At 37.2% G+C, this 26,699-nt stretch overlaps 1 long non-coding RNA gene across 2 annotated transcripts in view; it reads left to right on the top strand.

Moving 5' to 3' along the window:
• LOC123465587 overlaps positions 1–26,699 on the top strand; it is a 280,300-nt gene that overhangs the window by 126,013 nt on the left and 127,588 nt on the right. The window contains exon 4 of one of the 2 annotated variants that reach the window (XR_006640855.1): positions 6,471–6,496. The exons of the other annotated variant lie outside the window; for it this stretch is intronic. This is a non-coding gene — a long non-coding RNA (uncharacterized LOC123465587). Of the gene's footprint in view, positions 1–6,470; positions 6,497–26,699 lie in introns of those variants that run through there. 2 annotated transcript variants of the gene reach the window in all.

Below are 26,699 nucleotides of genomic sequence, written 5' to 3'. Positions count from 1 at the left end.
AACAAAAACAATGTCACAAAAATTATAAAGAAAATACAGGTACAAAATTGATATCAAATACCAAAAAGCATAAATTAAAAATCTTGAGTAGAGTTTGGAATTGCAGATATACGATGTTATACAAAAGAAAAAAGAAAGAAACAGAGGAAAAAAAAAGTCACAGAAATTATGAAAAAAACTATAGGTACAAAATTGATAACATATACCAAAAGGCTAAAATTAAAAATCTAGAGTAGAGTTTGGAATTTCAAAAATACAATGTTAAAGAAAAGAAGAAAAAGAAAAAAACAAAACAAAACATGGTCAAAAAATTATAAAATATATATATGAACTTTGCTGAAGAAAAAAAAAATAGGGTCTTTTTTTTTTTTTTTTGCAAAGTAATAGTTATAAAAGTGAAAATTAAAGGACAATAGAGGACTTAAATTTTTTTTTTATTAAAAAAAAAAAGAAAGAGAAAGATTGATCGTAAAAATAGTAAAAATATATCTAGGTCTTTCTCTGGTTTTGTTGTGAGTATTGTGGGTTCAGTTCATTTTTGGCTAGTTCCTTGGTCCAACTTATATGTCTCAAGATCTATAGGCCCCTTCCTATGTAGTTCGTAGTAACCACAGGGTTTTAATCTATGGCCTGTAGCTTCCAAAGCATTTCCCTCTGTTATAGCTTCTTCTGTTTGCTGGTCTCTTCAGTGTCTGGTTCCCGCCCTGACATAAAGGGGACGGTGGAGGACACTATTTTTTTATTTTATTTAGGCTCACTTGTTCAGCCGCGCTGTGGGGAGGGAGGGAGGGATGCTGCAAACAGATAACACTGGCGTGCGCTCGCAGTGCCTCAGCCACACTGGGTCTGCCCCCGCTCACGACGCGTGTAGCCTCCCTGCCCACACTGCTCGGGCTCTAGGTTGTTCCGCCGGGAACAATCAGAGGCCGGCCCTGGGCTGAGCTCCCAGGTCCAAGCCGCTCAGGTTCAGGCACTCGGGTAGTCCTCAGAGGCGCAGACTCGGTTGGGCCTGCATTTTGTGCTCTTCCCAGATACGAGCAGCTCAGGTGATGAGGTTTTTGGCGGGCGCCAATGCTGCGACTTATCACCTCCCCGCCACTCGGTTATCTGGGTGTAAAACCGGTGCACCTTCTCAGGCAGATGTTGACCATCCAGACCCCCAAGAAGTTTTAGTTAGCAAAGAAGCCTGCTTACAGTTTTATAGATAGTGTCTCTCTTGGGCTGCGATTGCCCCCTTACGGCTCTGGCTGCCTGTCACCGGAGGGGGAAGGTCTGCAACCGGCTATCTCTGTTCAGTCCTTTGTTCTGTGCGCGGGCCTGGCGGTGTCTTAGGTTAGGGCTGGCTTTTCGCGTGGTAGATATCCCATAGTCTGGTTTGCTAGCCCAAATTATTTCGCTCAGATAGCACTCAGGACATTCGGGCCGATTCTTACTCTAAGGGACACAGCCCGCGCCACACTTCCCTGCCCAGCCCCCGCTTGCTAATGCTATGGGCAGGCGTCTGCGCTGCTTCTCCGCTGGGGGAGTTACTGTAGGGCTCACAATCTGCAATTTTTAATTGTTTATTTATTTTTTTTCTCCCTTTTATGTTGCCCTCTGTGCTTCCAAAGCTCGGCACAGATTCGGCAGTGAGAAGGTTTCCTGGTGTTTGGAAACGTCTCTGTTTTTAAGACTCCCTTCCTGGGGGAACTCCGTCCCTCCCTCTTTTGTCTCTTTTTTTGTCTTTTATATTTTTTCCTACCTCCTTTCGAAGAGTTGGGTTGCTTTTCTGGGTGCCTGATGTCCTCTGCTGGCATTCAGAAGTTGTTTTGTGGAATTTACTCCACATTTAAATGCTCTTTTGATGAATTTGTGGGGGAGAAAGTGTTCTCCCCGTCCTACTCCTCCGCCATCTTGGCTCCTCCCCCTCTAAACCCTCTGTTTCTATTCTTGATCATCTCTATTTGCATCTTGTTTTTATAGCCAACCACAGATTTCATAAAATGTTTAAGTAAAAAGCTTATACCATTAATTAATAATACAATTGGCATGTCAGAATCACTGAAGTGAAACCTCACTATTTATTTTATATTTATATAAATATTTGTAATATAATAATAGACACATCTGGATTGCATTTTTAAATTAATTGCTTATTCTAAAATAGGTAAGTATAACTCCACACCATGGAGACATTAATATGTAGTATTAGTCTTTTCCAACATATTGCATCATGATGTAATAGGAAAAAAAATAGTTGGGTATTATGACATCTACAGTCCAAATTGTGCACTGGAAAATGTGATAAATGGATGGGAAAGCTTTTGTGGCCTTTTCTAATTCTAAGTTAAAAATTAAAATATTTGTTCTTCTACTGTATATAACATATTGATTAGATTGTTAAATAAGCAACAACCAGTTCTTCCATATTCTCATTCTTGATTTTATAAAAATGGTGTTTTATTCATGTTTACATAAATGTTATCAGAGTCATTCTTGCATCACATGAAAAAAATCTTTGTATTATTTTGATGAAAGAGACCACATTTTATAGTAATCAGTGCAGTGTCTTCTACTCTGCCTGTTGTCTATTTTTCTTCTTAATTTGATATCATCCTACTTATTCTATATACTTTCACAGTTCTGTTCAGTATGTAATTAGAGTTCTTATTTCATTCTAACTCCGTAACTTGCAAATCTACCGCTTTGACAAAAAGATCCTATCTACTAATCTCTGAATATTCAGATGGTTCTCATTTTTAAAGAACCAACAAAGTCTTCTATTTTATCATCTTTATGCTGGGAGAGATTGGGGGCAGGAGGAGAAGGGGACGACAGAGGATGAGATGGCTGGATGGCATCACTGACTTGATGGACATGAATTTGGGTAAACTCTGGGAGATGGTGATGGACAGGGAGGCCTGGCGTGCTGCGATTCATGGGGTCGCAAAGAGTCGGACATGACTGAGCGACTGAACTGAACTGAACTGATGACACATTATCAAAAACTTGGGCTTGCAGTGATCTCCCTCAGTACTAACATCCCTCAGTAAATACTGTTTATTTAATTGATTGCTCTTTTATACATACTTGCCTTGTGCATTTTTAATTTTCCCAAACTGCATCATTGGCCCCTTCAGATTAATGACCAGGACTCTCGTTTCTGTTTTATCCTTAACAGTCCCCAGCATTGTATTATCCACATAACAGGCAGTAGGCATTGTTCAATTTAATTCTTGTTTGAATCGTGTACCATTGCAGCATTTTTTATTCTGTGTTCTTCAATGAAAGACCATTAATCACCTAGAAGTTTGTTGAAATATGGATTTCTCTGGTTTTCCTGGACCTGAGAGTCATGTAGTGAAGGGCAGTACTTTTTAAAAGGAAGCACACTAAATCTTGTACATGATATCAACTAGGGGCATATAGAACTATAGACTGAGTTTGGATCTAGATTTCTAATAAATAAGGATTGCTTCTTATTTTATTGTTGCTGATGCTTATTTTATTGTTGCTTATTTTTGTTTCTTACTATTGTTGCTGATGAGCAACAACATGAAAAGGATCCTTCTATTCGTCATATATTTTTAGAACTTTTAGCTAACAATGTATTTTTAGAGTAAGTGTATGTACTTCCATTTCCATACATGCATTCTCCATGGATAACATTTTCAATATCACACACAAAAAATATGTAACACCAACGAACCTAGACAGCATATTAAAGAGCAGAGACATTACTTTGCCAACAAAGGTCCGTCTAGTTAAGGCTATAGTTTTTTCAGTGGTCATGCATGGTTGTGAGAGTTGGACTATAAAGAAAGGTGAGCACCGAAGAACTGATGCTTTTGAACTATGGTGTTGAAGAAGACTCTTGAGAGTCCCTTGAACTGCAAGGTGATCCAACCAGTCCATCCTAAAGGGAATCAGTCCTGAGTGTTCATTGGAAGGACTGATGTTGAAGCTGAAACTCCAATACTTTGGCCACCTGATGTGAAGAGCTGACTCATTTGCAAAAACCCTGATGCTGGGAAAGATTGAAGGCAGGAGGAGAAGGGGACGACAGAGGATGAGATGGTTGGATGGCATCACTGGCTCAATGGACATGAGTTTGGATAGACTCCGGAAGTTGGTGATGGACAGGGAGGCCTAGTGTGCTGCAGTCCATGGGGTCACAAAGAGTCGGACATGACTGAGTGACTGAACTGAACTGAATGAAAGATCTTTGGATAATCTCATAGTTCATGTACTTTGAAATATAGTCTGTATAGTGAAAGAAACACTGTCCATGTTGAATAGCAAATTCATTTTAAATAATTAAACTAGATCTACTTCAAAAAAGACATTAAAGAAAATTCAGTGTATATCACTTTGTTCTTTTTTTTTTTCTGACTTTCTAAATAGAGAAAGAAATTTATACAAAATATAATTGAAAGGAAAAATTGAATTATCCTGTTTGTCTTTATTTTGCTTTCCTGTGGGTAAGAGTCCACAGACCAGTCTGTGAATTTTATCAAGGAAAAAAATGTGTCTTAATCAACTGCCTAGGTAAAGCTCCATTTTAGAGTAAAAACTAAATTTCATGAGAAACCAATTTCTCCAAAGCTTTTCAGCTTAAAATGATTTTTAAAAATCCCTAATCATTACCTTTGGTTTAATTCAAGCATCAATCCAGAGTTTCATGAGCATGCTTTACAGAGGAAGTTGGTCTATAAACTTCAGTTTTTTTCTCTTTGGGTGTATAGAGATAATGTGTTTTCCAGATATGTATTCAATTTGTAATTTATATTTGTGCCATTTTGAAACCCATTGGTTGCCTCATCTTGGTACAGAGCTCCTATGGTGGTAGTGGTGCCTTGGTATAGTTGCCAAGTCGTATTCCACTCTTGAGACCCCGTTGACTATAGCCTGCCAGGCTCCTCTGTCCATGGGATTCTCTAGGCAAGAATACTGAAGTGGGTTGCCATTTCCTTCTGCAAAAGTTCCCATAGGACTGGACATTTATACATTGTAAATGAACAGTTGCAGAGTGTACTGGTTTCCAAGGCTCACATTAGTATAATGCTAATCCATGTATATTTGCAAATTGTTATGATCATTGCTCAGAAATGGCATCAGTTGCAGCTGCAGCATTCTGAAAATATTTCAGACTTGTGATAGCTGGAACAACAACACAGAAATTATAATCATCTGACATCCATCACCAGTGCTTTCACTTGATTACACCAGTCAACAAATTCTGGGCAGGAAGACAGTGAAATAAGGAACAGTACAAGCCTTATCTACTAAAGAAATTGTCATCCTTTTTTCAGATTCTTACTATTCCATATTTCTACCAATTTCCTTCTTCCAATTCAAACAGTATCTAATACACAAACAGAATAAGAACTATGATTTTTCAAAATGTCCATTAAAGTGCTACTTCTTAAGAACTAAGTCAACAAAGAGCTTCTGAGAAAACAAGAATCTGCCTGCAATGCAGGAGGCCTGGGTTCAGTTCCTGGCTGGAGAAGATCCCCTGGGGAAGGAAATGGCAATCCACTCCAGTATTCTTGCCTGGAGAATTCCATGCAGAGGAGCCCGTCAGGCTATACTCCATGGAGCTGCAAGAGTTGGATAGGATTTAGCCACCAAACCACCCAGACCCAGGTAATATGAAGTTGTTAAAAATATTAGTGTGAATAAGATTTTGTTTTTAGTATAAACATATTTATCTGCTTCTTTTTCTCCTTTCTTCCCCCTCTTTGTTTTCTGTTTTCTTCTTACTGAAAGACTAAGCATTCCCAATGTACAGGGTAGACAGGATTTCTTTTTCAATGCTTCTGTTTTTATCTTGTATCTTCTAATAGCTATACTATGACCCAACAGTTCTCTGCTGAAGGCTATTCTGATAACTGATGTCTATGAAGTCACTACAGAAATTCAACCTATCATTTTTTTAAGTCTCAGTTGTAACCTTAGTTTACTATTTTTCTTTAATGTATCAGACAAGCTAAGCAACTTCATAAAATCCAACATGAGGCAAAGTGCTTTTATTTAATGTATGCTAATAAATGCTGTGGAATGAACTAATGAAATAATATTTATATCAGATGACCTGCTATGAAATATACTGTGTCTTTTCAAATTAAGATCCAGTTAGACAAAAAAAAAAAAAAAAAAATCCTAGTATTATAAAAGCTTTCATTGGCTGACCTTTCCTTGTCTATTATCCTGCTTGCAAACTCCATCTTTTCATCAATTACCACACCATATATTGTGTCTGAATAGCCTCAGATCATAAGTATAATATTTCATTATTTGTACGTGATGTTCTTTCTGGGATAATTCTTACACTAATAATTTATTTCAAATGATACTTTCTCCAAAAATCTGCTTAAAACATACAACTCAGGGTTTTTTTTTAGTAAAGTTAGAGTTGGACAAGCATTGCCATATCTAATATAGAACATTTTCATCACTCCAGTTTTAATTCTCTTGATTTTTTGTAGAAATTTGTGTTACCATCTTGCTGCTGCTGCTGCTGCTAAGTTGCTTCAGTCGTATCTGACTCTGTGCGACCCCATAGACAGCAGCCCACCAGGCTCCCCTGTCCCTTGGGATTCTCCAGGCAAGAACACTGGAGTGGGTTGCCATTTCCTTCTCCAATGCAGGAAAGTGAAAAGTGAAAGTGAAGTCACTCAGTCGTGTCCGACTCTTAGTGACCCCATGGACTGCAGCCTACCAGGCTCCTCCATCCATGGGATTTTCCAGGCAAGAGTACTGGAGTGGGGTGCCATTGCCTTCCCTTGCAGTATACTTTTACTCCCACTTGCCTACTTTTGTATGGCTATTATATATTTGTATTAATTGACATGATATAAAATATATATGTATGTGTGTGTGTGTGTATATATATATATATATATATATATATACACCTCCAATAACAATTATATACATATTGTTATATTAAATTTTTAATTAGAGAAAGGAGAAGAAATATGTAATTACTTTTATAACTACCTGCATATTTTTTTTTAAACTAGCATTCTTTGTTTTTTTCATGTGACTTTGAATTTATGTCTGCTCTCACTTACTTTGAACCTGAAGAGTTTTCTTTGATTATTTCATTGATATAATAGCAATTTGTTTTTGGTTTTATCTTTAGAACTTTGGATAACTTGGTCACAACTCTCTGGTCTCTACTGTTTCTGATAAGAAGTCTGATGACTCTTACTTGATTTCCTTCATATGAGTTGTTTCTCTCTCAACTGAGTTGTTGATGAGTTGTCTTCCTGCTTTTAAAAAATTTTATCTTTGGCTTTCAGCATTTGACTGTGATGTATCTGCGTGCAAATATCTTTGTAATTATCTTACTTGAAGTTCACTATATTTTTGGATGTATAGGTTAATATTTTTCATCAAATTTAGAATATTTTAAACCATTACTTCTTCAAATATTTTTTCTGCCCTTTTTTCTCTCTCTTCTCCTTTTAGCATTATGCATATATCGATGTTGTTAATGAAAGTGATAGTCACTCAGTCATGTCTAGATCATTGGGATGGACTCCGTGGACTTTAGCCCACCAGGCTCCTCTCTCCATGGAATTCTCAAGGCAATAATACTGGAGTGGTTTGCCGTTACCTTCTCCAGGGGATCTTCTGGACCCATGATCAAACTGGTGTCTCCTGCATTGCAGGCAGATTATTTACTATCTAAGCTGATGCCTCACATTTTTTCTGAGGCTTTATTTATATCACTTTATTTTTATCTCTTCTTTAGATTGATAATTTCTATACTCTTTATTCAAGTTTGCTAAATTTTTTTTCTGCTCATATCTACTACTGAGCATCTAGTGATTTTTCATTTTGATTTACTCTAGAATTTTCATGCAGTTCTTTATTATAATCTTTATCTTACTATTGATATTCACTGTTTAGATATTATCCTCATGATTTCCTTTCATTCTTTATACACAGTTTGCTTTGGTTCTTGGAATAGATTAATCTTAGCTGCTTGGTAATCTGTTGACTTTGATAAGTTGAAAATCTGGTTCCCACAGAAAGTTTCTGTTGTAGGTTTCATTTTGTTTTGTTTGTATGTGGTATGTGTTCCAGAACTTTGCATGTCTTATAATTTTTCAGCTGTAAATTATATCTTAAGATAATGTCAAATCTATGGAGACTGATTCCCACCTGCAAACACCTATGGGGAACTGCTATTGTTGTTTGATTGCTCATTTTTTTGTTTAATGACTCTATTGACCTGAAACATGAAGGTTCTTTACCACAGTTAGATTTCTACTCTTTAATGTTGTATATGTGAGTAGTTTGTAAGCTATTTTACAGTTAGTTTTTAGCAAACATTCAGTCAGAAATAGATGCTTGGATGTACCCATTCTGATTACTTTTAAGAGGGCATACCCTTGCACATACACACACTCTTCCAGATGGGGTGCATGTTATTTGATTTTTAAACAAATAAAATTCCTAGTAGTTGTACCATGGTTAGAGTAGCCTAATATTCAGCCAACATTGATTAAAGGTTGTAGTTAAGCCCCCTGTGCTAGTTGTTTTCTGTTAATAGATAAGTGTGAGATACAGGGATTTTTTCCAAAGGTTGCTTCCTCTTCTGAGATTGGGTGCAGCCTAGTGAATGTGCACAGTCTTCATGATTCCCAGGGCTGAATGTAATCTCAAGAGGTCTCTTTTACCTTTCCCCATCAGGGTCTTATATTTCTGATTGCTCTGCTGTTTTGCCTGTCTCTGTCAGTATTATGGAGATACCAGACCCTCTTAACTGCTTTCTCCCAGGCTCTTCATTGCCTGTGGCAATGAAGGGACGATCAGTCCTGTTGTCAGCGCTCACCCAGAAGAGTATGTCTGCAACATGGAGTTGAAGAAGACAAGATAAACTAGTGCCCTTCCCTTTTGGCGTGAAATCACAGCCCTAGACTAGGAGCTGGAGAGAGAAGGAGCTTCCTTTTTGCCACAACCATCCAGATTTTCCATATGCAGATCTGGGGAGAAACATAGGAGTAGTCTATGGTTCAAATTCCACAACCACATGTTTTCTCACAAAGATTTAGAAGATTTCAGTGAGTGACGGTTTCCCTATTTGCTATGTATCATTTAGATAGTTTCTGGAGATTAAAAAAAATTTTTGTTGTTGTAATTATTTCTAGTTAAATAGTTGTTGTTGTTGTCACTGTTGGAGACAGTGCCATTAAGTTCCTTATTTCACCATTCTAGAAGTAAAAATAGGGTTTATTACAACAATGTGAAGGTTTTGGTTGGAATAACTTTATTAACATATCTATCATCAGATCAGATCAGTCGCTCAGTAGTGTCCGACTCTTTGCGACCCTATGAATCGCAGCACACCAGGCCTCCCTGTCCGTCACCAACTCCCGGAGTTCACTGGGACGCACGTCCATCGAGTCAGTGATGCCATCGAGCCATCTCATCCTTTGTCGTCCCCTTCTCCTCTTGCCCCTAATCCCTCCCAGCATCAGAGTCTTTTCCAGTGAATCAACTCTTCACATGAGGTGGCCAAAGTACTGGAGTTTCAGCTTTAGCATCATTCCTTCCAAAGAAATCCCAGGGCTGATCTCCTTCAGAATGGACTGGTTGGATCTCCTTGCAGTCCAAGGGACTCTCAAGAGTCTTCTCCAACACCACAGTTCAAAAGCATCAATTCTTCGGCACTCAGCCTTCTTCACAGTCCAACTCTCACATCCATACATGACCACAGGAAAAACCATAGCCTTGACTAGACGAACCTTTGTTGGCAAAGTAATGTCTCTGGTTTTGAATATGCTATCTAGGTTGGTCATAACTTTCCTTCCAAGGAGTGCTGCTACTGCTAAGTCACTTCAGTCGTGTCCAACTCTGTGCGACCCCATAGACGGCAGCCCACCAGGCTCCCCCATCCCTGGGATTCTCCAGGTAAGAACACTGGAGTGGATTGCCATTTCCTTCTCCAATGCATGAAAGTGAAAAGTGAAAGTGAAGTCATTCAGTCATGTCTGACTCTTAGCGACCCCATGAACTGCAGCCCACCAGGCTCCTCCATCCATGGGATTTTCCAGGCAAGAGTACTGGAGTGGGGTGCTATTGTCTTCTCCGTCCAAGGAGTAAGCATCTTTTAATTTCATGGCTGCAGTCACCATCTGTAGTGATTTTGGAGCCCAGAAAAAGGAAGTCTGACACTGTTTCCACTGTTTCCCCATCTATTTCCCATGAAGTGATGGGACCGGATGCCATGATCTTCGTTTTCTGAATGTTGAGCTGTAAGCCAACTTTTTCACTCTCCACTTTCACTTTCATCAAGAGGCTTTTGAGTTCCTCTTCACTTTCTGCCATAAGGGTGGTGTCATCTGCATATCTGAGGTTATTGATATTTTTCCCGGCAATCTTGACTGCAGCTTGTGCTTCCTCCAGTCCAGCATTTCTCATGATGTACTCTGCATATAAGTTAAATAAACAGGGTGACAATATACAGCCTTGATGAACTCCTTTTCCTATTTGGAACCAGTCTGTTGTCTATCATAGTAAAAGACTAATTTGTAAAATATCATATAATTAGATAATCATTTTCAAAAATGTAGTAGTAAGCATGGTCACTTGCTAAAAACTCACATTTAATTTTCATAGTTATTTTTGGCTTTGTAAAAACACAAATAAATAGATTATAAAGTTAACTCATTGATTGACTTGCCACCCATGTAAGTTTGATAAATATTTATGCTTTTATTTATCTTCTTTAGTATTATTTCCAAGAGTCATTACTGAATCATCATTCTTAGAAAGAATGAAATATTCTTGTATTTTAATAAAATTTTATCAAATCATCCAGCCAAATATCAAAATAATAATTAGCACAGTCAAGTTATGGCTTATTCCAGCAAGATAAGGATTTGTCTATTAATCAATCTGTTAACATAATTCTCTACAGTAGTAGACCAAAATTTTAGGAAAGTGTATTGTCTTCTTAGATTCTAAAAACTCAGTGATGAAACACATACTTCCTAAGTTCATTTCAATCACTCAGTCATGTCCGACTCTTTGTGACCCCATGAACCTCAGCACGCCAGACCTCCCTGTCCATCACCAACTCCCAGAGTCCACCCAAACCCATGTCCATTGAGTCAGTGATGCCATCCAACCATCTCATCCTCTGTCATTTCCTTCTCCTCCTGCCCTCAATCTTTCCCAGCATCAGGGTCTTTGCAAATGAGTCAGCTCTTCGCATCAGGTGGCCAAAGTATTGGAGTCTCAGCTTCAACATCAGTCCTTCCAATGAACCTTTAGGATGGACTCATTGGATATCCTTGCAGTCCAAGGGACTCTCAAGAGTATTCTCCAACACCACAGTTCAAAAGCATCAATTCTTCAGCGCTCAGCTTTCTTTGTAGTCCAAGTCTCACATCTTTACATGACCACTGGAAAAACCATAGCCTTGACTAGACAGACCTTTGTCAAAGTAATGTCTCTGCTTTTTAATATGCTGTCTAGGTTTGTCATAACTTTCCTTCCAAGGAGTAAGCATCTTTTAATTTCATGGCTGCAGTAACCATCTGCAGTGATTTTGGAGCCCAAAAAATATAAAGCAGCCACTGTTTCCACTCTTTCCCCATCTATTTGCATGAAGTGATGGAACCGGATGCCATGATCTTCATTTTCTGAATGTTGAGCTTTAAGCCAACTTTTTCACTCTCCTCCTTCACTTTCATCAAAAGGCTCTTTAGATCTTCTTCACTTTCTGCCATAGGGTGGTGTCATCTGCATATCAGAGGTTATTGATATTTCTCCTTGCAATGTTAAAACTTCCTCAAAAAAATAACTTGTAAGCATAATTTGAGCTATCTGCTTACTCACTTATTTCAACCAACACAATGTTAGCAACAAATCTAATGACCAAACTCTGAAACTTTCTCCAATAAAGTTAAGGAAAAGCATAAGGATCTCCTTTATCACTACAATCATTTAAGAGTCTTCTATAAGTATTTAAAAGAAATGAGGAGTAAAAATTAGGGGGAATAAAATTATTCTTATTTACACATCGTATTACCATTTACCTCAAGTACCCAAGAGACTTAATTAAAACAGCAAGTGATATGATAGTTCAATAAAGAGGTGGGTAACAACAGCCAGTGAGGTAATAAAATTAATGAAACAAATTATTTATACAAGTAAAAAAAAAAAAAAACACAAAACCTAGGAATCAATAAGAAATATACACAATCTGTTGGAAAAACAGTTTTAAATCCTACTGAAGGTCACAAAAAAATAGTTAAACAGGAAGACATGAATGTTTGGCTAAGTAACATGACAGTAAAGTAGCATGAGTGCTAAGCAGTGGGTTATTATTAAGCGAATAGACAATCAGTTGGATAACCAGATATTTTCTCACAATGACTGAGTGGTTTCCTGACGTCTCTACTTCATCACATTAATGGGCCACCAGAACACAGTCCTTATTTAAGCAAACAGTAAAAAACAAGCGTGTCTGCATTATGAAGACCTATTAGAATTTCAGAGGAGGACGTCTCCTAGAAACTGAGCTGCAGTTGCGGGGCTGGGTAATTCTGTTTTTAAACATCATGATTGAACTCCATAGAGATGCCCTACCACCATCGCCAACCCAGCCAGGAATGTAATAGTTGCTGTATAATAACTATTAGAAAAAATAAAAAATACTCTAAGGCACTGGATTGTTTTCCAGTATAAGGGAGTTTTATATATAGTCTAATCTTATAAATGAGTTCAGTGCACTCTATTTACTGACATTAAAAAAAATTGACTTTGGCTTATAAGGTTAATTAACTATATCTTTAAAAGGTATTCATCTTTCTGTATAAATAATGTCCAAAAATAGTGCCTCCATGTTTGGGTAATGTTAATAAAGCATTTTCTTTCTCTGGAGTCCAGAATAGAAATGTTTCTGTGGTTCTGCTTTTACAGAGGAAATTTATTGTATTAGGCCACAGCTGTAAATTTTCTCCCTCCAATCCTATAAATTTCTTCTAAATGTTTAATGGTTTATAACTGTAATTATTCTTGTGTGCCAACATTAAACTTTAAAAAGTTTAATTTGGAGACTATTCGGAGAAACTCATCTTTTTTACAGCCTCATAAATAGTTCTTTGATGAAATGAGCAGAGGCTCTGTGTCTGCCCGAGGTGAATACAAATGACACCACATAGACTGTCCTTATGGAGAGGAAACAAATGCATTGATGTTGAAAGTGATCAGCTGGTGCTCAGTGGCAATGGAGAGTGATATGTTCAAAGATGGGAAATGACATGGTTCTCAAGCTTTATGTCTTTCTCCTTCTCCTCCTCCTTCTCCTTATTTTTCTGAAAGTTCTCAATATTCCAAACCAGTTATAAGAAACAGAGGGTAGGGGTAGGCACCACAGAACATAACACAGATATATAGTTTGTGGCTTCTATTTAGTAAATGTGGTTCCATGCCACTTTTGAATACTGTGTAATGGAGAGTATATAGCTATATATTATGTATTGCAAAGATTATATCTTCTTTGCAGAGCTCAGTTGCTACATCCTATCATTTCAGAAACTTGAGATCAATGAGAAATTCTTTAGTTTCAATGTAGGCCATGAACATTGAGATAAGCATTGGAAACTCTCAAGTAAATGGAAGTATGTAGAATGCTTCCAAATGTGAATTTATACACAATACTATAAGTTTAATTAATATAGAATAACCAGTCAATTTTATTTTATTGAATTAAAGGCAAAAAATGGAAAACTTCTTACCTACAGGTACCTAGAAAGACTTAGGAATAAATTGGAAAGTACTCAAGGCTCCATTTCATTTTTAAATTGTTAATTATTTGTTTAAACACAAAAATATTTTTTTATTTATATAATTTCTTGAGTTGAAAAAATTCAAATTAATTCATGATATATTAGCATACTGCCTTAACTGAAAAAACATTTAAGATGACAAATAAAATATATATATAAAATAATTATATCATCTATATAGGAAATATACATATATTTGTAGCATATACATTTAAAAAAATTAAAGCTAATACACAATTAAAGAAAAATATGCAAAATTGATATAAGCACAAACAAAAAATAATCTATTTTTCTTTCCAAAGTAATCTATTGACACTAAAGGTATAATTCAAATATGATGGTAAGAATTCTGAGTTACATAAATCTAAGATAACTTATATGTTGTCTGTAAGAAATGTATCTTAGACGTAAATACACATAAATTGAAAGATACATATGGAAAATAGATATACTATGGTAACACTAATAATGTAACACTAGTTATGGTAACACTTTTCCTTAGAAGAAATGGAGTAGCCCTCATAGTCAACAAAATAGTCTGGAATGCAGTACTTGGATGCAATCTCAAAAATGACAGAATGACCTCTGTTCATTTCCAAGGCAAACCATTTGTATCACAGTAATGCAAGTCTGTGGTCCAACCAGTAATGCTGAAGAAGCTGAAGTTGAATGGTTCTGTGAAGACCTACAAGACCTTCTAGAACTAATGCCCCAAAAAGATATCCTTTTCATTATAAGGGACTGGAATGCAAAAGTAGGAAGTCAGGAGCTACTTGGAGTAACAGGCAAATTTGGCCTTGGAGTACAAAATGGCAGAGTAAAGACTAATGGAATTTTTCCAAGAGAACGAACTGGTCATAGCAAGCACCCTCTTGCGACAACACAAGAGAAGACTCGACACACGGACATCACCAGATGATCAGTACCAAAATCAGATTGATTATATTCCTTGTAGCTGAAGATGGAAAAGTCTATACTGTCAGCAAAAAAAAGGACTGGGAACTAACTGTGGCTCAGATCATGAAGTCTTTATTGCCAAATATAGACGTAAATTGAAGAAAGTAGGGAAAACCACTAGACCATTCAGGGATGATCTAAATCAAATCCCTTATGATTATACAGTGGAAGTGACAAGTAGGTTCAAGGGATTAGATCTGATAGAGAGAGTGCCTGAAGTATTATGGAAGGAGGTTTGTGACATTGTACAGGAGGCAGTGATCAAGACCATCCCAAAAAAAGAAATGCAAAATGGAAAAATGGTTTTCTAAGGAGGCCTTACAAATAGCTGAGAAAAGAAGAGAAGCAAAAGGCAAAGGATAAAAGGAAAGATATACCCATTTGAATGCAGAGTTCCAAAGAATAGCAAGGAGAGATGAGAAAGGCTTCCTCAGTGATTAGTGCAGAGAAATAGAGGGAAAGAATAGAATGGGAAAGAATAGAGATCTCGTCAAGAAAATTAGTAATACCAAGGGAACATTTCATGCAAAGATAAGCACAATAGAGGACAGAAATGGTGTGGACCTAACAGAAGCAGAAGATATTAAGAAGAGGTAGCAAGAATACAGAGGGGAACTATACAGAAAATGTCTTCACAACCCAGATAACCATGATGGTGTGATCACTCACCCAGAGCTAGACATCCTGGAAGGCAAAATCAAGTGGGCTTTAGGAAGCATCACTCCGAACAAAGCTAGCAGAGGTGATGGAATTCCAGTTGAGCTATTTCAGATCCTGAAAGATGATGCTGTGAAAAGCTGTACTCAATATGCCAGCAAATTTGGAAAACTCAGCAGTGGCCACAGGACTGGAAAAGGTCAATTTTCATTCCAATCCCAAAGAAAGACAATGCCAAAGAATGCTCAAACTTACCACACAATTGCACTCATCTCACACACTAGCAAATAAATGCTCAACATTCTCTAAACCATGCTTCAACAGTATGTGAACCATGAACTTCCAGATGTTCAAGCAGGATATAGAAAAGGCAGAGGAACCAGAGATCAAATTGCCAACATCAACTGGATCATTGAGAAAGCAAGAGAGTTCCAGGAAAACATCTACTTCTGCTTTATTGAGTAGGCCAAAGCCTTTGACTGGGTGGATCACAACAAACTGTGGAAAATTCTTAGAAATGGGAACACCAGAGCACCTTACTTGCCTCCTGAGAAATCTGTATGCAGGTAAAGAAGCAACAGTTAGAACTATAAATGGAACAACAGACTGGTTCTAAAATCTGGAAAGGAGTATGTCAAGGCTGTAAATTGTCACCCTATTTATTTAACTTATATGCAGAATACATGCAAAATGCCAGGCTGGATGAAGCACAAGCTGGAATCAAGATTGCCAAGAGAAATACCAATAACCTCAGATAAGAAGATGGCACCAACCTTAGCACAGAAAGCAAAGAGAAACTAAAGAACTTCTTGATGAAAGAGAAAGAGGATAGTGAAAAATCTGGCTTAAAACTCAACTCTCAGAAAATTAAGATCATGGCATCTGGTCCCATCAGTTCAGTTCAGTTCAGTTGCTCAGTTGTGTTCTACTCTTTGTGACATCATGGACTGTAGCACGCCAGGCCTCCCTGTCCACTGCCAACTCCCAGAGGTTACTCAAACTCATGTCCATTGAGTCAGTGATGCCATCCAACTATCTCATCCTCTGCTGTCCCCTTCTCCTCGTGACTTCAATCTTTCCCAGCATCAGGGTCTTTTCCAATGAGTCACCTCTTCGCATCAGGTGGCCAAAGTATTGGAGTTTCAACTTCAGCATCAGTCCCTCCAATGAATATTCAGGACTGATTTTCTTTAGGATGGACTGGTAGGATCTCCTTACAGTCCAAGGGACTCTCAAGAGACTACTCCAACACCAAGTTCAAAAGCACCAATTCTTCGGCACTCAGCTTTCTTTATAGTCCAACTCTCACATCCATACATGACTACTGGAAAAACCATAGCTTTGACTAGATGGACCTTTGTGAAAAGTAATGTCTCTGCTTTTTAATATGCTTTCTAGGTTGGTCATAACTTTTCTTCCAAGGAGCAAGTGTCTTTTAATTTCATGGCTTCAGTCACCATCTAGAGTTATTTTGGAGTCCAAAAAAATAAAGTCTATCACTGTTTCCACTGTTTCAGCATCTGTTTGCCATGAAGTGATGGGACCAGATGCCATGACCTTAGTTTTCTGAATATTGAGATTTAGGCTGTTGAGGTCCTTTATTGGACTGGAACCTAGTGGTCCGGAGATAATGATAAGAAAGTAAAGGAGAGAGAAAGAAGCTGATATTCCTTGGTTTATGCAGAAAAACCAATAAAGTCCCTAACACAGGGCTTGCTCTGTTCACGAAGGCCTCTGGCGCCCTCTCAAGGGGGGTGAAGGCACAGAGCGCCCTCTCGAGAGGGTCTTAGAAGCCTGGGCAGGAAAGTGAACCCAGAGGGCCTCTACACTCCAGAGAATTAGCCTGAAAAAGAGAGAGAGAGAAAGAGAGAGAGTGAAAGAAAGCAAAACACGGGAACCAAAGCTCTGATGGAGCAGAGGTGTTTTAACCAACATGGTGTGGGCATGTATACTGTCTTACAAGGTAGTTATTCTCAGATAAAGATTAAAATTCCAGACTTACAAAACATAGGTGATCCATATTAAAGAGAGAGAGAGTTGTAAAGAATCACTTTTACTGTATGGTTCACAAGAAGGAAGGAGGGTACTTATCACCGTACTGAAAAACTAATGAAGGAAATGCCTGGATCCCTCAGCCCTGGGAGAGGCTTGTGTCTCCTCTTAATTCCTGAATATTCAGGAATTAAAAAGGAACAGAGGATTCCTGACAGATCCAAAACAGCACACAGGAAGCCTCCTGTTAAATGCCTCCTGACAATTCCCCCTATTTTATTATATTTGTAAAATGAAATTTGATTTGTAGGCATTATGATTAAAATGAATCAAGAGTAGCACAAAATTAAAGTAATCTGGAAACAAGTCCAGCCATGGGACCTTCTTTCCAGGGTTGTTGGAGATTTACTGGTAACCGCAAATTACGTTGAGATCGAAGAATCAAAAGGGAATCATTTCTTAAAGAGATAAAGGAATTAAGACAAGTATATAGTTTACAATTAATACAAGTTACAGAACATAAAGTCTTATTGTAAGTTTCCTATGGCTATAACAAAAGGAATTGGGACATCAGATCAGATCAGTCACTCAGTCGTGTCCGACTCTTTGCGACCCCATGAATCGCAGCACGCCAGGCCTCCCTGTCCATCACCAACTCCCGGAGTTCACTCAGACTCACGTCCATCGAGTCAGTGATGTCATCCAGCCGTCTCATCCTCTGTCGTCCCCTTCTACATAGGCCTGGATAAAATATGACTGATTATAGAAATAGTTACTATGACCACGACTGGTCCCTGTAAAATGTCCAGTCCAAGTTCCAAGTTTTTTGGTGCTCGCAGCAAGTTTCCAAATGTCCCATTGTTCAGGCCCACTCTGTTTACCGAGGATGATCCTAGAAGGAGGTGGGACTAATCCACTGTCAAGCCACCCAAGAAGTCCTTTGTCATAGTAATGTTCCACTGTAGTGTCAATGACCTTCCATATCACACAGTGTTGTTAATATCATCTGCCCAGTCAGATAATCACATACCACGGGGTCCCCAATCAATAATTGTATGATTACCACAAACATTAATTTTCTTGATTTGGTTTGACATTTGTCCCACTGAACAGGAGTATATGTAAAGTTTTTATAAGTAAACCCTTTGTATAATGTTCTTTGTTCTTTCCCTAATTCTTTCCCTAAAGTCTCAGTAGTATAAACATGGTTCACAGACAAAGAAAGGGCAGTAAATATTCTAAGCAACATCCAAAAATCCTTTTGGGGAGGCAGAGTGAAAGCCCAAGTTTGTCAGCTGACTTTTATGCTCAATTCTGCTGGGCCCATGAACAAGGGAAGGACTTCATAGCCTAAAGAAATGTTAATTAGTTTTCCCTCCTCCCCAGGGTGTGAAGGCCCATTCACGTTCCAGGGAGGGGGCATATGGGTAGAGTAATTGGTTGATACGGTTGGTCTTTTCTTGTCCATTCTACGACCTGCAATAGAAGGGGGCTGGGTATTAGTCCAAGCTCAAGTCAGGGGAAGTACAGGCCAAAAGGCTGGGCATTGCCAGAATGTATTCAGGACTCTGAGGCAGTCCCTGTTGAGAGACCAAATTTTCAGCTTGATTAGTAAGGGTTTTTATTTGTCCTCAAGTGGGGAGATCATAAGGGTGATGCCACTGAGGGCGGTGCTTCCTATAGATCTTTAGAGCCACCATGGCCTGTATTAGAATTTCTTCCTCCTGGGGTCCTTGTTGTCCCGTCTCCATTTTCAAGGCAGGGGCCCCCCTTGGGTCGAATCTTCCAAAGAGGAAGCCATGTGAGTTCATTGAATCTGGGGAAATACAAGCATACCCCTTTCCTTGTAAGATTAGTTTCCCAGATTTCCATTGTTTCGCTAACCTATCTTGGTACCAAATGGGCAGAGGAAGAGAAGTGTCCTTCAATTCCTTGAAATGAGTTTCTGCTCTCATTAAGATATCTCCCTGTGGTAAGTTTAAAAAATTTTAAACAAATAAAGCTGTATTAACAATAGTTACAGGTTTAGAAAATATCTTATGTTGGAATCTAGTAAAGTCTGCTTTAGGTAAGGAAGACAGTAGTGTTCCTGTCACTACTTTATTCCCCCTTTTTAAATTTTTTTATTTGTAACTTTAGTGTGTGATGTCCTTGTTCAACTATGCCTTGTGCCTGTGGGTTATAAGGAATACCTGTAATATGTTTAATATAAAAAGATAGTAAAAATTGTTTAAAGTGTCTAGAAATATAGGCAGGGCCATTGTCTGTTTTTATAAAACTAGGAGTTCCCATTACAGCAAAACAAGCTAATAAGTGAGTTATAACATGTTGTGTAGCCTCACCGCGAAGAGGTGTGGCCCAAATAAAAGAAGAATTAGTGTTGATACAGACATTCAAGAAAGAAGATGGAGAGAGTTCAGGGCAATGAGTTACATCCATTTGCCATAGTTCATTAGTTTGCAAACCATGAGGATTAATACCCTGTGGGATGGGTCAAAGATGTAGAGGTCTACAAGTAGAGCAATTACTAATAATTTCTTTAGCCTGGTGGTATGGGAATTTCCATAGCTGTTGTAGAGAGCCAGCATTGTTATGCAACAGAGCATGCTGTTCCTCTGGAGTAGCAAAAGAAACCAGTTTATCAGCTTGCTCATTACTGTAAGTCATGGGGCCTGGAAGACAAGAATGTGCTCGAATGTGTGTAATATAAATGGAAGAATCGCCATTTCTAACAACAGATTGTAGTTCGAAAAAGAGTTGTTGAATAATAGGTTGATTGGAGTTTATGGTGGAGGTTTCTATATTTTTTAACACAAAAACAGGATATATAGAGTCAGTGACTATATTAATGGTATAAGGATGTAGGCAAATAACTTGAATAAGAGCATATAATTTGTCAGGTGCCACTTGTTGAGGTCCTTTAATGGACCAGAACCTGCTGGTCCAGAGTCAATGATAAGAAAGTAAAGGAGAGAGAAAGAGGCTTATATTCCTTGGTTTATGCAGAAAACCAATAAAGTCCCTAACACAGGGCTTGCTCTGTTCATGAAGGCCTCAGGCACACTCTTGAGAGGGGTGAAGGCACAGAGCGCCTTCTTGAGAAGGTCTTAGAAGCCTGGGCAGGAAAGTGAACCCAGAGGGCCTCTATGCTCCAGGGAATTAGCCTGAAAAAGGGAGAGTGAGAAAGAGAGAGTGAAAGAAAGCAAGACACAGGGACCAAGGCTCTGATGGAGCAGAGGTGTTTTAATCAACATGGTATGGGCATATATACTGTCTTACAAGGTAGTTATTCTCAGATAAAGATTAAAATTCCAGACTCACAAAACATAGGTGATCCATATTAAAGAGAGAGAAAGTTGTAAAGAATCACTTTTACCATATGGTTCACAAGTAGAAAGAGGGTACTTATCACCGTATTGAAAAACTAATGAAGGAAATGCCTGGATCCCTCAGCCTATCCTCTTAATTCCTGAATATTCAGGAATTAATAAGGAACAGAGGATTCCTGACAGATCCAAAACAGCACACAGGAAGCCTCCTGTTAAATGCTTCCTGACATTAAGCCAACTTTTTTTTTTTTTTGGGGGGGTGTTCCATCACTTCATGTCAAATAAATGGGGAAACAATGGAATCTGTGAGATACTGTTTTTTTGGGGCTCCAAAGTCACTGCATATGGTGACTGCAGCCATGAAATTAAAAGACACTTGCTCCTTGGAAGAAAAGCTATGACCAACCTAAAAAGCAGAGATTATTTTGCCAATGAATGTCCGTCTAGTCAAAGCTATGGTTTTTCCCTTTGACATATATGGATGTGAGAGTTGGGCTATAAAGAAAGCTGAGTGCAGAAGAATTGATTATTTTGAACTGTGGTGTTGGAGAAGACTCTTGAGCGTGCCTAAACTGCAAGGAGATCCAGCCAGTCAGTCCTAAAGGAAATCAGTCCTGAATATTCATTGGAAGGACTGATGCTGAAGGTGAAACTTAAATGCTTTGGCTACCTAAGATCTAAAGAACTGACTCATTGGTAAAAAACCTGATGCTGGGAAAGATTGAATGCGGGAGCAGAAGGGGATGACAGAGGATGAGATGGTTGGATGGCATCACTACTCGATGGACATGAGTTTGAGTAAGTACCAGGATTTGGTGATGGAAGGGGAAGCCTGGCGTACTGTAGTCCATGGAGTAGCAAAGAGTCAGACACAACTGAGCAACTGAACTGAACTGAACACTAATTATAAAAGGTTGATCTTAGCATCACACAACGTGATTATAAGCAAGGAATATTACCCAAAATAAAAAGATTATTTTATAATTGTAATAAGTTAATTATTCCAGGGGTTATAAAGTTTTTTAATATTTATGCATATAAAATTCAAAATATATGAAATCAAAATATATGCATCAAAATTGGTAGAATTGAAAGGAGGAAAATCCAAATCTACTATTATAAGGACAGATTTTGATATTCTTCTCTCAATAGTAGGCCACATAAGCAAAATCAGTAAGGATATAGAAAATTTGATCATTACGATTACCAAAATTAAACTAATTGACTTTATAGATTTTCACTCAAGCAGAGTACTCACATTCTTTTCATGGATACGTGAAACTTTTACCAAAATAGATATATTTTGGAATATAAAGCATGCTTCAATTGTTTAAAAGAATTCAAGATAAAAAGATTTAAGGGATGCTTACTGAAGCAGTATGTAGAAGAAAACTAGTAGCACAGGCCTATAACAGAAAAGAAAATATATATAATAACCTATTTGCATGTTAAGATATTCTAAAGATAAAAGAAAGTTAAATGCAGATAAGTATAAAAAGAAATAATATCAAAATACAAAATCAATTAAGTGAGAAAAGTCGAGGAAGTCACTGAAAGTGAAAGTTGTTTGAGAATATCAATAAAAGTTCCCTAGTAGACTGACGAAAAAAAAAAAAAAAAGAAAGAAATGAGGAAAGATAGGCATTAACAAAGTCAGGAACGAGAGAGAGAACATCACTATAGATTCCTCAAATAATATAATTTAATAAATTAGAACTTCTTAGGTGGCGCTAAAGATAAAGAACCTACCTACCAATGCAGGAAACTAAGAGACACGGGTTCCATCCCTGAGTCAGGAAAATCTCCTGGAGTAGATAATGGCAACCCGCTACAGGATCCTTCCCTGGAGAATCTCATAGACAGAGGAAACCAGCTGGCTACAGTCCTTAAGGTCACAAAGAGTCAAAAGGACTGAAGTATATACAATCTTTTCAGAGAATGGAAGAAAAGGGAATTCCCAATTAATTCTGAGGTCAGTATTAACCTGATATTACATATCAGACTACATAAGGGCAAATTTCTAAACAAATATTTAGAAAATCTAACAATATACAGAAATATATAATACTTATCACCATTTGGGATTTATCATAGGAATAAAACTTGGTTTACCATGTAAATAATAAAAATGTAATCCACCATATAGGCATGTAATCTTCTAAATAGACATAGAAAAGGCAATTGGCAAAACCCAACATCCACTCAGATGAGAATCTCCAAGTAAGAATAGTAAGAACTTTTTCAACCTGATAAAGAGCATCTTAAAATAAATTGCAACCAACAGCTAACAACATGTTTAATGGTGAGAGACTAGATTCCTTCTCTCTAAAATTGATAGCAAGAAAAAATATCTGCTTTTATCATTCCTATCTATCATAGTACTAGATATCCTACCTAGTGAAATAAGAGAAATAAAATTAAAAAGTCATATATATAGGAAAAAAAGAAATAACACCCCCTAATTGCAGACAACATGATTATGTAGAAAATACCAATCTACAAAAAATATCACAGAACTAGTGAGTGAGTTTAGTAAGATCACAGAATAAGAGGTCAATGTACAAAAAGTCAGTTATATTTCTATTTACTAGCAATGGGCAATTGGAAACAAACATTTTTCTTCTAAAACATCATTTGGTAACTCCTTTAATTAGTACATAACACATATCTTTGAATTCTCTCTGCCATAATTGTTTTTCCCATTGGCCGATATCTTTCAGGCATAGTTGATAGAAAGAAGAGCCTTATTTAATCTCTCTGAGGATAAGAGGCTTACTCCTTGGAAGGGAAGTTATGACCAACCTAGACAGCATATTTTAAAAGCAGAGACATTACTTTGACAACAAAGGTCTGTCTAGTCAAGGCTTTGGTTTTTCCAGTAGTCATGTATGGATGTGAGAATTGGACCATAAAGAAAGCTGAGCGCCAAAGAATTGATGCTTTTGAACTGTGATGTTGGAGAAGACTCTTGAGAGTCCCTTGGACTGCAAGAAGATCCAACCAGCCCATCCTAAAGGAGATCAGTCCTGAGTGTTCATTGGAAGGACTGATGCTAAAGCTGAAACTCCAATACTTTGACCACCTGATGTGAAGAACTGACTCATTTGAAAAGACCCTGATGCTGGGAAAGATTGAAGGCGGGAGGAGAAGGGGATGACAGAGGATGAGATGGTTGGATGGTATCACTGACTCGATGGATATGGGTTTGGGTAGACTCCGGGAGTTGGTGATGGACAGCAAGGCCTGGGGTGCTGTGGTCCATGGGGTTGCAAAGAGTCAGATACGACTGAGTGACTGAACTGAACTGAGGATAAGAGCCCTATCCTTATTTGAACTTAGTTTAAAGTATCTTCCTTCATACTCCTTTACTGGGTTCACTATCTAACCATTCATATCAATTTAAATCAAATCAAAAATTAGAAATTACACAGTAAGTTAAACAGGGAAATTGAGATTAAAAAAACTGTGAAAATCTGCTAAAATAGTAACTGTAAGTATAAGGAAACTGAAATATGTACCTGAGGAATGAGAGGTAGGACTCAAGAAAGGATAAACTTGGAAAAGATGAAGACTCTGTTAGAGAAGCTTTAGTTTTTTAATTTTTTATTTTGTATTGGCGTATAGTTAACTAACAGTGTTGTGTTAGTTTCAGGTGTACAACAAAGTTTTTCAGTTGTAATACACATGTATCTATTCATTTTTAAATTATTTTCCCATTTAGGTTATTACAGAGTATAGCCAGTTTCCTGTGCTATACTGTAGGTCCTTGTGTGTTACCTGCTTTAAAAATAACAGTGTGTACATCTCAGTCAAACTCCCAATCTATCCCTCCCTCCTCCCTTACCCTCTGGTAACCATAAGTTCAGTCTCTAAATCTGTGAGTCTGAAAGAGTCTGAACCACTGAGTGACTGAGCATGCATGCATACAGTTTAAAATCTTATATCCTTACACAGGTCAAATGGCAAAAGAGTTATGCATTCATGTGCCACATAGCTATATTTCCACAAACCAATATAAACTATTCATTTCCCAGAGATAGTTCCATGAGGACCTTAAAAGAACTTTAAAAAAAATTATATTCATCTCTTTTCATTAGCACAACAAATTTACTGTGATCACTACATTTGCCACCTGCATGCTCAGACTCTTCTTTCATTCCTTTTCCTGTCCTTGAAAGTGAAAGTGAAGTCACTCAGTCATGTCCAACTCTTTGCAACCCCATGGACTGTAGCCCACCAGGCTCCTCTGTCTATGGGATTCTCTAGGCAAGAGTACTGGAGTGGGTTTCCATTTCCTTCTCCAGAGGATCTTTCCCGACCCAGGGATTGAACCCAGGTCTCCCACATTGCAGGCAGATGCTTTAACCTCTGAGCCACCAGGGAAGCCCTGTGTCCTTAGGTATTCCTAAACTTTATACTTATATACTAATTTCCCTTTCTGTATACAACCTCATCCCCTTTACTTTCTGGATTTCTTCATGATCTTTTATCTCTTAGTTTTTAAAACAGACGTATTGAGGAATAATTGACATAAAATAGGCTGTATGTATTTAAAATGTATAATTTAATAAATGACTAAAACTGGAAAACCATGGCAATCAAGATAATGAACATAATCATCAACCCCAAAGTCTGTGCAAGCTCTGATATACTCTCATTCTTGTTCCTCTCAACCTCATTGCTCATCTGCTAGCAACTACAAATAAGCTTTCTTTCTTCATAAGATGTCATTATTATCCTTTTTTTAACTCTAGAATCTTTAATGATATCACCTCTCTCATTCCTGATTTTGGCAATTCGTAGGTTCTCTCATTTTCACTGATCAATCTGGCTAGAGGTTTATCAGTTTAATTGATCTTCTCAAAGAACTAGGTATTCATCTCATGAGTTTTCTTTCTCTTTTTTGCTTACTATTTTGATTCCTGGTTGACTTTTACTTTTACTTACTTACACTGTATTATTTTATCTGAATTTAGTTTGTCTATGTTATAAGATGAGATCATTGACTTGAGACCTTTCTTCTTGTCTAATATCCATTGATAATTTTGTTTAAATTATCAATTATTAATAAAATATTCATTATTTTATAACTAAAGCTACATTTCACAAATTTTATGTTAATTTTTTAATGTTAATTTTTAATTTCATTTGGTTCAGTATACTCTGTAATTTCACTTTTGATTTCTTCTTTGATGTATTGTTTAGTAACATCATTTAGTTTCTGAGTTTGGGGGAATTTTCCAGAGTTCTTTCTGTTATTAGTATATTATCTATTTATTCACATATTTACCAGCCTTTCTCATTTATTTATGATGTTATTTTCAAATTATTCCATCCCTGTGGACACATCTTAATTTATTAATAATGACACAGCAGACCATTTGAAGATAAGTGAGAAGTCAAAGAAAATTATAGGTGATATAAATGTAAATGGAAAATTCCAAAAGTAATTTGATTAAATTCCATATGATATTAATTTTAAAAGGAATTGATATATAAATGTATTATACTTACATTATACTCATCACAGACAATTGATCAGTAAGTATGCAAGTGTTTAGTTGTTGCACAGCTCAGGTCCCCCAAATAAACCATGTCTCTATATCTTCATGAATTTAATTATATTTCTTAAATAATATATTACTAATTTAGGTATTTGTTGAGGATTTACAACTGCATACTGGATATATTGCTTTATATACTCATAAATGTCTTTTAAGAAATCATTAAAGTATCTATTTAACCTTAATAATGATCCTGTTAAATTTCAATTTAATGCCTAGTTAAGTATGTTTAGGGAAAATCACTTAGACTATGCCTATACAGATGAAATGAATTAAAGAATCAAACTAGTTATGTGAATAATTTCAGTCAAAAGTAAATTTTAAGATCTAAATTAACCAGGCAAATATTTTCTTTGATCATTTTTGTTAGGTACCTCTATAATTTTGGTTTTTTGTTTGTTTGG

The sequence above is a fragment of the Bubalus bubalis genome, chromosome 3, assembly GCF_019923935.1.
Source record: "Bubalus bubalis isolate 160015118507 breed Murrah chromosome 3, NDDB_SH_1, whole genome shotgun sequence".
Lineage (NCBI taxonomy): Eukaryota > Metazoa > Chordata > Mammalia > Artiodactyla > Bovidae > Bubalus > Bubalus bubalis.
Note: the sequence above shows the minus strand (reverse complement) of the source record. Positions and strands in the feature narration are given on the sequence as shown.